The sequence below is a fragment of the Coregonus lavaretus genome (assembly GCF_964263955.1).
Source record: "Coregonus lavaretus genome assembly, chromosome: 1".
Taxonomy (NCBI): Eukaryota; Metazoa; Chordata; class Actinopteri; order Salmoniformes; family Salmonidae; genus Coregonus; species Coregonus lavaretus.
Genome location: NC_139988.1, coordinates 1,711,290 through 1,724,456, shown reverse-complemented (window position 1 = coordinate 1,724,456; position 13,167 = coordinate 1,711,290). Strand labels below are relative to the sequence as shown.

The 13,167-nt window shown below is 45.0% G+C and overlaps 1 pseudogene across 1 annotated transcript in view; it reads right to left on the bottom strand.

Annotated features, from left to right (window-relative positions):
* The window catches only part of LOC311127370, a 367,179-nt pseudogene that overhangs the window by 48,121 nt on the left and 305,891 nt on the right, over window positions 1-13,167 (bottom strand). The window contains exons 34-39 of the transcript in view: window positions 13,056-13,097; window positions 8,355-8,459; window positions 8,069-8,122; window positions 7,200-7,253; window positions 6,890-6,943; window positions 6,641-6,694 (exon numbers count right to left, since the gene is read on the bottom strand). The product of the transcript in view is annotated as an uncharacterized misc_RNA (transcript). The remainder of the gene's footprint in view (window positions 1-6,640; window positions 6,695-6,889; window positions 6,944-7,199; window positions 7,254-8,068; window positions 8,123-8,354; window positions 8,460-13,055; window positions 13,098-13,167) is intronic.

Sequence of the window (13,167 nt, the reverse complement as noted above, 5' to 3'; positions counted from 1 at the left end):
ATCTCCCATTCTTCTCTGCAAATCCTCTCAAGCTCTGTCAGGTTGGATGGGGAGCGTCGCTGCACAGCAATTGTCAGGTCTCTCCAGCGATGTTTGATCGGGTTCAAGTCCGGGCTCTGGCTGGGCCACTCAAGGACATTCAGAGACTTGTCCCAAAGCCACTCCTGCGTTGTCTTGGTTGTGTGCTTAGGGTCATTGTCCTGTTGGAAGGTGAACCTTCGCCCCAGTCTGAGGTCCTGAGCGCTCTGGAGCAGATTTTCATCAGGGATCTCTCTGTATTTTGCTCTGTTCAACCTTCCCTCGATCATGACTAGTCACCCAGTCCCTGCCACTGAAAACATCCCCACAGCATGATGCTGCCACGACCACGCTTCACCGTAGGGATGGTGCCAGGTTTCCTCCAGACGTGACGATTGGTGTTCAGGCCAAAGAGTTCAATCTTGGTTTCATCAGACCAGAGACTCTTGTTTCTCATGGTCTGATAGTCCTTTAGGTGCCTTTTGGCAGACTCCAAGCGGGCAGTCAAATGCCTTTTACTGAGGAGTGGCTTCTGTCTGGCCACTCTACCGTAAAGGCCTGATTGGTGGAGTGCTGCAGAGATGGTTGTCCTTCTGGAAGGTTATCCCAACTTCACGAAGGAACTCTGGTGCTCTGTCAGAGTGACCGTCCGGTTCTTGGTCACCTCCGTGAACAAGGCCCTTCTCCTCTGATTGCTCAGTTTGGCAGAGCGGCCAGCTCTAGGAAGAGTCTTGGTGGTTCCAAACTTCTTCCATTGAAGAGTGATGGAGGCCACTCTGTTCTTGGGGACCTTTTAATGCTGCAGACATTTTTTGGTACCCTTCCTCAGATCTGTGCCTCGACACAATCCTGTCTCTGAGCTCTATGGACAATTCCTTCAACCTCATGGCTAGGTTTTTGCTCTGACATGCACTGTCAACTGTGGGACCTTACATAGGCAGGTATGTGCCTTTCCAAATCATGTCCAATCAATTGAATTTACAACAGGTGGACTCCAATCAAATTGTAGAAACATCTCAAGGATGATCAATGGAAACAGGATGCACCTGAGCTCAATTTCGAGTCTCATAGCAAAGGGTCTGAATACTTATGTAAATAAGCTATTTCTGTTTCATATTTGTAATAAATTAGCAAACATTTATAAAAACCTGTTTTCGCTTTGTCATTATGGTGTATTGTGTGTAGATTGATGAGGGTTTAAAAAAACAAATCCATTTTAGAATAAGGCTGTAACGTAACAAAATGTGGAAAAAGTCGAGGGGTCTAAATACTTTCCGAATGCAACGTGTATGCTAGGTGGTGTCAGAGGAAGGCCTGTATGCTAGGTGGTGTCAGAGGAAGGCCTGTATGCTAGGTGGTGTCAGAGAAAGGCCTGTATGCTAGGTGGTGTCAGAGGAAGGCCTGTATGCTAGGTGGTGTCAGAGGAAGGCCCAAAAAATTGTCAAAGACTCCAGTCACCCAAGTCATAGACTGTTCTCTCTGCTACCGTACGGCAAGCGGTACCGGAGCACCAAGTCTAGGTCCAAAAGGCTCCTTAACAGCTTCTACCCCAGAGCCATTAGACTGGTGAACAAATTAATGAAATGGCCACCTGGACTGTTTGCATTGACACCCTCCCCCTTTGTTTTTACACTGCTGCTACTCGCTGTTTATTATCTATGCATAGTCACTTTACCCCTACCTACATGTACAAATTACCTTGACTAACCTGTACCCCCCCACATTGACTCGGTACCGGTACCCCCTGTATATAGCCTCATTATTGTTATTTTATTTTTCTTTAGTTTATTTTTGTAAATATTCTCTTAACTCTATTTTCTTAAATCTGCATTGTTGGTTAAGGGCTTGTAAGTAAGTATTTCACAGTAAGGTCTACAGTGCCTTGCAAAAGTATTCATCCCCCTTGGCGTTTTTCCTATTTTGTTGCATTACAACCTGTAATTTAAATGGATTTTTATTTGGATTTCATGTAATGCACACAACATAGTCCAAATTAAGGAAGTGAAATGAAAAAAATGACTTGTTTCAAAACATTCTAAAAAATAAATAACGGAAAAGTGGTGCATGCATATGTATTCACCCCCTTTGCTATGAAGCCCCTAAATAAGATCTGGTGCAACCAATTACCTTCAGCAGTCACATAATTAGTGAAATAAAGTCCACCTGTGTGCTATCTAAGCATCACATGATCTGTCACATGATCTCAGTATATATACAACTGTTCTGAAAGTCTGCAACACCACTAAGCAAGGGGCACCACCAAGCAAGCGACACCATGAAGACCAAGGAGCTCTCCAAACAGTTCAGGGACAAAGTTGTGGAAAAGTACAGATCAGAGTTGGGTTATCAAAAAATATCAGAAACTTTGAAATTCCCACGGAGCACCATTAAATCCATTATACATTCTTTTAAAGAATATGTCACCACAACAAACCTGCCAAGAGAGGGCTGCCCACCAAAACTCACGAACCAGGCAAGGAGGGCATTAATCAGAGAGGCAACAAAGAGACCAAACATAACCCTGAAGGAGCTGCAAAGCTCCACAGCAACATCCCACGGAGCACCATTAAATCCATTATAAAAAAATTGAAAGAATATGTCACCACAACAAACCTGCCAAGAGAGGGCTGCCCACCAAAACTCACGGACCAGGCAAGGAGGGCATTAATCAGAGAGGCAACAAAGAGACCAAATATAACCCTGAAGGAGCTGCAAAGCTCCACAGCGGAGATTGGAGTATCTGTCCAGAGGGCCACTTTAAGCCGTACACTCCACAGAGCTGGGCTTTATGGAAGAGTGGCCAGAATAAAGTGAGTGGCAAAAAAAAAGAGTGGCCAGTTTGTCGGTGGTCTCGTCATTGTTGGTAATCAAGCCTACTACTGTTGTGTCGTCTGCAAACTTGATGATTGAGTTGGAGGCGTGCTTGGCCACGCAGTCATGGTTGAACAGGGAGTACAGGAGGGGGCTGAGCACGCTCCCTTGTGGGGCCCCAGTGTTGAGGATCAGCGAAGTGGAGATGTTGTTTCCTACCTTCACCACCTGGGGGCGGCCCGTCAGGAAGTCCAGGACCCAGTTGCACAGGGTGGGGTTCAGACCCAGGGCCTCAAGCTTAATGATAAACTTGGAGGGTACTATGGTGTTGAATGCTGAGCTATAGTCAATGAACAGCATTCTTACATAGGTATTCCTCTTGTCCAGATGGGATAGTGCAGTGTGCAGTGTGATGGCAATTGCATCGTCTGTGGATCTATTGGGGCGGTAAGTAAATTGAAGTGGGTCTAGGTTGACAGGTAAGGTAGAAGTGATATGATCCTTGACTAGTCTCTCAAAGCACTTCATGATGACAGAGGTGAGTGCTACAGGGCGATAGTCATTTAGTTCAGTTACCTATGCTTTCTTGGGTACAGGAACAATGGTGGCCATCTTGAAGCATGTGGGAACAGCAGACTGGGAAAGGGAGAGATTGAATATGTCCATGAACACACCAGCCAGCTGGTCTGCGCATGCTCTGAGGACGCGGCTAGGGATGCCGTCTGGGCCAACAGCCTTGCGGGGGTTAACATGCTTAAAAGTCTTAATCACGTCGGCCATGGAGAAGGAGAGGCCACAGTCCTGTGGCACAGGTAGTGGGCCTCGTCAGTGGCACTGTGTTATCCTCAAAGTGGTCGAAGAAGGTGTTTAGCTTGTCTGGAAGCGAGACGTCTGTGTCGGCGACGTGGCTGGTTTTCTTTTTGTAGTCCGTGATTGTCTGTAGACCCTGCCACATACGTCTCGTGTCTGAGCCGTTGAATTGCGACTCCACTTTGTCTCTATACTGATGTTTTGCCAGTTTAATTGCTTTGCGGAGTGAGTAGCTACACTGTTTGTATTCTGCCATATTCCCAGTCACCTTGCCATGGTTGAATGTGGTGGTTCGTGCTTTCAGATTTGCGCGAATGCTGCCGTCTATCCACGGTTTCTGGTTAGGGTAGGTTTGAATAGTCACAGTGGGCACAACATCACCTAAACACTTCCTGATAAACTCTGTCACCGTTTCAGTGTATATGTCTAAATTATTTTCGGAAGCTACCCGGAACATATCCCAGTCCGCGTGATCAAAACAATCTTGAAGCGTGGATTCCGATTGGTCAGACCAGCGTTGAATAGTCCTTAGCACAGGTACTTCCTGTTTGAGTTTCTGCCTATAGGAAGGGAGAAGCAAAATGGAGTCGTGGTCAGATTTGCCGAAAGGAGGGCGGGGGAGGGCCTTATAACCATCCCGGAAGTTTGAATAGCAATGGTCGAGGATTTTAGCAGCGCGAGTACAACAGTCGATATGTTGATAGAACTTCGGCAACCTAGTCCTCAAATTTGCTCCGATACCACGACGGCTTTGAGGGCCGTCGTGGTATCGGCTTGAGGGGGGATATACACGGCCGTGACTATAGCCGAAGAGAATTCTCTTGGGAGATAATACGGTCGGCATTTGATTGTGAGGTATTCTAGGTTGGGTGAACAGAAGGACTCGAGTTCCTCTATGTTACTACAATTACACCATGAGTCGTTAATCATGAAACACACACCTCCGCCCTTCTGCTTCCCGGAGATATATTTATTCCTGTCTGCGCGATGAACTGAGAACCCATCTGGCTGGACCGATTTCGACAGAATATCCCAAGAGAGCCTTGTTTCCGTGAAACAGAGTATGTTACAGGCCTTGATGTCTCTCTAGAAAGATGTCATTGCCCGTAGTTCGTTGACTTTGTTAACCAAAGATTGAAGATTAGCGAGTAGTATACTTGGAAGCGGTGGGTGGTGTGCGCGCCTCCTAGGTCGAACCAGCAGGCCGCTCCGAGTGCCTCCCCTCCGCCGGCGATGTTTTGGGTCAGCTGCTGGAATCAGTTCAATTGCCCTGGGGAGAGCAAACAAAGGATCTGCTTCGGGAAAGTCATATTCCTGGTCGTAATGCTGGTGAGTTACCGCCGCTCTGATATCCAATAGTTTTTCCCGGCTGTATTTAATGATGCAAAACACTTTCTGAGCTAATAATGTAAAGAATAATACATAAAAAAACTAAATACTGAAAAGTTTCCTAAGAGCTAGTCGCGAGGCCGCCATCTTCGTCGGTGCCAGAGAATCTGTGGTATGACTTAGAGATTGCTGTACACCAGCGGAACCCATCCAACTTGAAGGAGCTGGAGCAGTTTTGTCTTGAAGAATGGGCAAACAATCCCAGTGGCTAGATGTGCCAAGCTTATAGCGACATACCCCAAGAGACTTGCAGCTGTAATTGCTGCAAAAGGTGGCTCTACAAATTATTGACTTTGGGGGGGGTGAATAGTTATACACGCTCAAGTGTTCTGTTTTTTTGTCTTATTTCTTGTTTGTTTCACAAGAAAAAATATTTATCTTCAAAGTGGTAGGCATGTTGTGTAAATCAAATGATACAAACCCCCAAAAAATCCATTTTAATTCCAGGTTGTAAGTCAACAAAATAGGAAAAATGCCAAGGGGGGTGAATATTTTCGCAAGCTCCTTTACACCTATTGTATTCAGCACATGTGATATTTTGTAAGTTTTGTTATTTGATTTAAATGGGCAAAACGAGTGACCTAAGTAACTTTGAGCATGGTATGATCGTCGGTGCCAGGCGCACCGGTTCCAGTACCTCCGAAACACTTGGCCTCCTGGGCTTTTCATGCAGGACAGCGTCTAGGGTTTACAGAGAATGGTGCGACAAACAAAAAACATTCAGTCCTGTGGGCGAAAACAGCTCATTGATGAGAGGTCGAAGGAGAATGGCAAGAATCGTGCAGGCTAACAGGCGGGCCACAAACAGGCAAGTAATGGCGCAGTACAACAATGGTGTGCGGAACGACATCTCGGAACGCACAACTCGTCGGTCCTTTTCACGGATGGGCTATTGCAGCAGATGACCACACCAGCTTCCACTCCTATCAGCAAAAAACAAGAAGAAGCGGGTCCAGTGGGCACGCGATCACCAACACTGGAAAACTGAGGAGTGGAAAAACATTGCCTGGTCTGACGAGTCCCGGTTCCTGTTGCGTCATGATGATGGCAGAGTCAGGATTTGGCCTAAGCAGCATGAATCCATGGCCCCATCCTGCCTGGTGTCAACGGTACAGGCTGGTGGTGTAATGGTGTGGGGAATGTTTTCCTGGCACATGTTAGGTCCCTTGATACCAATTGAGCAACGTTTCCATGCCCCAAAGAATTCAGGCTGTTCTGGAGGCAAAGTGGGGTCCGACCCGGTACCTAATAAACTGGCCACTGAGTGCATGTTGCCCTAAGAGTTGTGCAAGCTTGGTGGAATCTTATTCAAAAGGATTAACAGCTGTAACGGCAGCTGTAACGCTTCCACCAAGTAAAAGTGAAGACATACGCAATCAATACATCATCATTTTATATTTCTTAGTAATTTGGAAATGTTCTATAATTTTTCTTTCACTTAAAAAAATGTGAAGTAGGTTGTGTAGCTCGATAGGGAAAAAAATCTAATTTAATCCCTTTTTAGATTTAATTTTAAGGTAAAAAATTATGAAGACCGTGCAAGTGTGCGTAGACTTTTCACTAGCGACTGTACATGCATACAGTGCGTGTACACACAACATCTCTTTCTTACCCTCTCTCCCTTTGTTCCTGGCTGACCCATCGGCCCCGGTCTGCCCATGACACCCTGCAAATAGAAACAAAGTACATCAATTAACTGGGTCAGAGACTAAATCTAGAAACTGAATGAGAAAAAAATAGGGACCAAACAATGATTATGGTGTTCTCAGTGATAGTTATATTATCAGCAACACAGTACTACACATGCATTATAACTAGGGATGAATAGATGTGACTGATGATTTGATGTTGTTTTGCTTACAGGGGCTCCAGTATGGCCTGTTGCACCCAGAAAGCCTGGAACTCCAGGAGAGCCCTGAGAAAAGAACAAGAAACATCAGAGAACAGTATAAATACAATCATTGTCACTTCCTGTGTAATAGTTAGTGTCTGATAACCTAACTGGTAGGTTTACATAAAGGACAAGAGGAGAGGTAACCTCGTTTGCATTTTCGGGACTATTCCATTGGTTCCATTGTACAAGGGGCAAGATGAAGTGAACTTTCAAGCACACTCAAGCATGTTAAAGTATTTGATTTGTGTATTGGGCCCAGGACAGGTCTGAAACCCACCTCATCTCCCTTTTCTCCACTAGGCCCAGGGAATCCTCTCTCTCCTTTCACCCCCTACAACAGAAAACAACATCAGTGAATGAGTAAACAGCAACAACAACGGTACATAGTAAAAAAAAAAAGTGTATTAATGTGTTTGCTCGTGAAATAAGAAATAACTACCACCATAATATACAGTATGTTCTCTCCAAACCTTCTAATAGTCTCAAACCAGTGGCATGACGGGTGGTCATACATTTCACTTTGACTTCTAGTTTCTAATAGAGCCAATTAGAAGCGACTGCCTGGGTAATTTTACTACTACAGGACACTGCTGTGTATCCATGGTAACCATTTCTGCAGCCAGCAACTCTGAATATAGGAACATGCTGGACTAACATTGTAAATGTTTGAATCTTTGGTTCAACGGTTGGTGTCTGAATCTTCCTAAATCTCTCTGATGAAAAGAAATATGAGCAACTGTGAGAGCCTATGTCGTGCATTATAGCGCGTTATGCATAGCTTATAATGCATTATGAAGAGGGTATTTTTTCGCAGGATGTATTACGAAAAAAGTCAACTGAAAATGAATAGCAACAATGGATACAACCATGTTCAAGTGTTGTCCCCAGTGATATTACGCACATATTTAATACTATTCCATTATCTTCTCTAATTCACTTTGGCATGTTGAGATTTGCACTGAATGGAGTGAATGGAGTATTTGTAAGGTGGAAAGTAATTATGTATACATTGGATGCATCCCAAATGGCCTCCTAATCCTTACACAGGGCACTACTTTTGACCAGAGCCTTACAGTGCACTATGTGTGGAATAGGGTGCCATTTGGAACACATTCATTATAATCAGGATGACACATTGTTTCCTACCTTTGGGCCTTCTTTTCCTGGATTACCGAGAGGTCCTCGCACTCCTGGATCCCCCTGTTTAGGATGGACACACACACACACACACACACACGCACACACACACAAATCAATGACACAAATCACACACACAAACACAAACGCATGCACAGAGAAAGACACACACACAACCCCCCCCCCCCCCACACACACACACACACAACTTGCCCCCAGGGGTTCCAATCTCACCCTACTGGGCAGGCAGACACAAACACACACACACACACGGAAAAGATCATCAGACACTCACCTTTTCTCCCACCATGCCTTGCACTCCTGGCACTCCATGGGTTCCCTTCTCGCCCTTCTGCCCAGGCAGACCTGGCACTCTGGTCTGGCACACAGTGCAGGCATTCTGCCAACACACAACGGGGGCAAGAGGTACGGTCATACAGACCAGATATCTGTCATCTCACTGAGTCACAGCAGGGAAATGCAGTGCATTTGCTCCTTTCGTTAGCATTCCATCTCCCCCGGATCGAAGACAAGACCCCGGCTGACATCTTTAATGTTCTCTGAATGTTTCCGCAACATTGAAGTTAATGTGAGCACACTGAGAACCAGACATTGTCCTATTTCCCACTCAATCTCTAACCGACTGATTGTGACATTTAGGGATCATTTGAAATATCACAGTCTCCCATCCAGTTCAGGTTTCACTGAGTAACACTTATTTACATTGAAAGTGTTTTTTATTTTATGCAGGACTAGGCTTAGTCTGTGTCTGGGAAACCAGCCCTGTCTGGGAAACCAGCCCTGTCTGGGAAACCAGCCCTGTCTGGGAAACCAGCCCTGTCTGGGAAACCATTATGCAATTCAAGGTATTATGTTATTATATCCCACCTAATTATGAACCTGGAACATCTCAAAAGAGACCAGCTCTGGAGAGATGCACTCTGTACTCCTGCACTGTGGAGTTGCTGAAGGGTACTTTCCCTACAGCAGCAGACATTCTGTACTCTGCTTAAGATAATTAGGATCAACTGTATCCGTTACCCAGAGGCACTTACTTCATAGAAGAATGCTATGCGTGTACAAAACATTAAGGACATCCACCTAATATTGAGTTGCACCCCCCTTTCAATCAGAACAGCCTCAATTCGTCGGGGCACGGACTCTACAAGAGGTCGAAAGCGTTCCACAGGGATGCTGGCCCATGTTGACTCCAATGCTTCTCACAGATTTGTCAAGTTGGGTGGATGTCCTTTGGGTGGTGGCCCATTCTTGAGACACACGGGAAACTGTTGAGCATGAAAAACCCAGCAGCGTTGCAGTTCTTGACACACTCAAACCGGTGCGCCTGACTCCTACCACCATACCCTGTTCAAAGGCACTTAAATATTTTGTCTTGCCCATTCACCCTCTGAATGGGACACACACACAATCCATGTCTCAATTGTCTCAAGGCTTAAAAATCCTCCGATAACCTGTCTCTTCCTCTTCATCTACACCGATTTAAGTGGATTTAACAAGTGACATCAATAAGGGACAAGCTTTTACCTGGATTCACCGGGTCAGTATATGTCATGGAAAGGTGCAGGTGTTCCTAATGTTTTGTCCACTTAGTGTATATACAGTACAAGAACATTCTTTGAATACGTTCCACCTCCAACCATTTAACAAAACTGTAAATGTATATCAATTCTGTAGACAATTAGGCAAATTATACAGTAAGTAGGCTATATGACCCCTAGTGTCACTGGCATTTAGATTTATCAGAGAAGAGCGGTGGGAAGATATTTTATGTAACTTGGGAGTACAATGGGTTTTTTCTTGAGTCTTGAGTGAAGTATCTTGAAATAAAAAAAGTTTCAATTCAGCTAAGTGCTCCTTTCAGTTTGAAATAGCAAATAACATATGTTGTAAAGTGACCAAACATTGTAAATTAAAGTGAAGAAACAGAAAAGCTATTCTTGGGGAGTGTTGTCATTCAGCGCATCAAGTTGGATGACGCAGAATCAGGCCAGCAGCACATTGTAAAAAAGGGCACAGAGGCCTTTAAACATGCAGGTTAGCTGGCCTTTAAACATGCAGAGTGGTCATTAGCTGGCAGAGCCACAAAGTCATAAAACCTAACCCTAACCTTAACCACACTGCTAAATCTAATGCCAAAAAGCACATTTTTGTTTACATGAGTTTTTACAACATAGACAATTTTGACTTTGCAGCTGGCCCATCTAGCGGAAATCGCTCAGTTCTGCCTCCAGGGCAAGATTCATGACAATAAATGTCAACCTGCTTTGAACAGCTAAAAGCTTGTAAACTTAATTCATTAAACTGGGCTTCCTTTTTTTGTTGTCTGGTTGAATAAAATTCTCTCTCTCTCTCTCTCTCTCTCTCTCTCTCTCTCTCTCTCTCTCTCTCTCTCTCTCTCTCTCTCTCTCTCTCTCTCTCTCTCTCTCTCTCTCTCTCTCTCTCTCTCTCTCTCTCTCTCTCTCTCTCTCTCTCTCTCTCTCTCTCTCTCTCTCTCTCTCTCTTGCGCCCCCTCTCTCTCTCTTGCGCCCTCTCTCTCTCTTGCGCCCTCTCTCTCTCTCTCGCCCTCTCTCTCCCCTTCTCCCTCTCTTTCTCCCTCTCTCTCTCCCCTTCCCCCTCTCTCTCTCCCCTTCCCCCTCTCTCTCTCCCCTTCCCCCTCTCTCTCTTTCTCTCTATCTCGCTTCTCCCCCTCTCTCTCAGCAGTAGGAGAGAATCAATGCTTCAGATAAAGGTTTCTATCCACTGTCAGTCCACTCAGTCACCCCGCAAACAGCTGGAGCTGGATGATGTCATCATTAAAAACCAACAGACACAATCCTGTTTTAAATACAAATCCTTTCTTCTCTGACTGAAAAGTGAAGGATGAATGGATGGATGTGAGATCATCTTAGCTGGCTGAGAGGGACTAGCATTTATCACAACTGAACAGAGAAGAGAGGGAAGAGACAGACAGAGAGAGAGAGAGAATAGACAGAGAGAGAGCGAGAGAGAGAAAATAGACAGATGGAGAGAGAGAAGAGACAGATGGAGAGAGAAGAGACATACAGAGAGAGAAGAGACACAGAGAGAAGAGACAGACGGAGAGAGAAGAGACACAGAGAGAGAAGAGACAGAGAGAGAGAGAAGAGATAGACGGAGAGAGAGACGAGACAGACGGCGAGAGAAGAGACAGAGAGAGAGAGAAGAGACAGAGAGAGCGAGAAGAGACACACAGAGAGAGAAGAGACAGATGGAGAGAGAAGAGAGAGAGAGAGAGAAGAGACAGAGAGAGAAGAGACACAGAGAGAGAGAAGAGACAGACGGAGAGAGAAAAGACAGACGGAGAGAGACGAGACAGAGAGAGAGAAGAGACACAGAGAGTGAAGACACAGACGAGAGAGAGAAGAGAAGAGAGAGAAGAGACCGAGAGAGAGAGAAGAGACAGACGGAGAAAGAAGAGACAGACGGAGAGAGAGAAGAGACAGATGGAGAGAGAGATGAGACAGACGGCGAGAGAAGAGACAGAGAGAGAGAGAAGAGACAGAGAGAGCGAGAAGAGACACAGAGAGAGAGAAGAGACAGACGGACAGAGAAGAGACAGACGGAGAGAGACGAGACAGAGAGAGAGAAAAGAGACAGACAGAGAGAGAGACGAGACAGACGGAGAGAGAGGAGACAGACAGAGAGAGAAGAGACAGGGAGAGAGAGAGGAGACAGAGAGAAAGAGAAGAGACACAGAGAGAGAGAAGAGACAGACAGAGAGAGAGAGAAGAGACAGATGGAGAGAGAAGAGACAGATGGAGAGAGAAGAGACAGACGGAGAAAGAAGAGACAGACAGAGAGAGAAGAGACAGATGGAGAGAGAAGAGACAGATGGAGAAAGAAGAGACAGACAGAGAGAGAGAAGAGACAGACGGAGAGAGAAGAGACAGACGGCGAAAGAAGAGACAGATGGAGAGAGAAGAGACAGACGGAGAAAGAAGAGACAGACAGAGAGAGAAGAGACAGATGGAGAGAGAGGAGACAGACAGAGAGAGAGAATAGATGGAGAAGGATAGAGAGATAGATGTTGGAGAGATAGATGGAGAAGGAGAAAAGTATTGTCCCTTTTGGTCTTAGCAACAAGGTAGCCGTGAGAATAAACAACTGACAACAGAAACTCTGGTTTGTGTCTCAAATGGCACCCTATTCCCTATGTAGTGCACTACTTTTGACAAGAGCCCGGCCGAAGGGTTCTGGTCAAAAGTAGTTCACAATGTAGGGAATAGGGTGCCATTTGAGACACAGCCCTGGTGTACTCCAGCAGGGATGTATTGAACAACAGCATTCTTCATAGGACTTTTCAAGGATTCCTGTTGAATATAACAGAATATAACAGGGGCGGCAGGTAGCTTAGTGGTTAAGAGCGTTGTGCCAGTAACCGAAAGGTCGCTGGTTCTAATCCCTGAGCCGACTAGGTGAAAGGCACTTAACCCTAATCGCTCCTGTAAGTCGCTCTGGATAAGAGCGTCTGCTAAATGTTAAAAAAATATAAAAAAATCCATAGTGGATTTCCAATTTCTTGAATGTATAACTGCAGTTCACCACTACCACCTGATGGAGGCGCTCCTGAGCTTCTGTCAATAATACTCTAACATCACCCTAATAGGTTTAGTACTGGTGAAAATATCATATCCATTAAAAGCTTGTTTTGGATTACAACTGTGAGGTCCTAAACTGTGGAATGCACCACTGTGGGTAACTGTGCAATCATAGTAACTGATGCAATTCTAGCAGTCCTACACCCTCAGTCCATGTTCATCTACTTGTTGGCACTTCAAGGTATTCAACTAATTGTCTTCCATGAATACTGTCCATGAAAAAATAATGTATGATTTATGTACCACACAGAATAATGTTGGAATGATAATTCCAAAATTCAATAAAAAATAAAAAATAAAAATGCATTGTTTTTTTTAAATCATACGACACAACAGTAATAAATGAAACAGTGCTGTACCTTGAGTGAAGAGCTCATATCTCCGACAATTGGCAAGGCAGTCTGTTGGAAAGAGATATTGTCATCATAAATGTTGTATAACGACTATAGATGTAAAGAAATGTCAATTCAT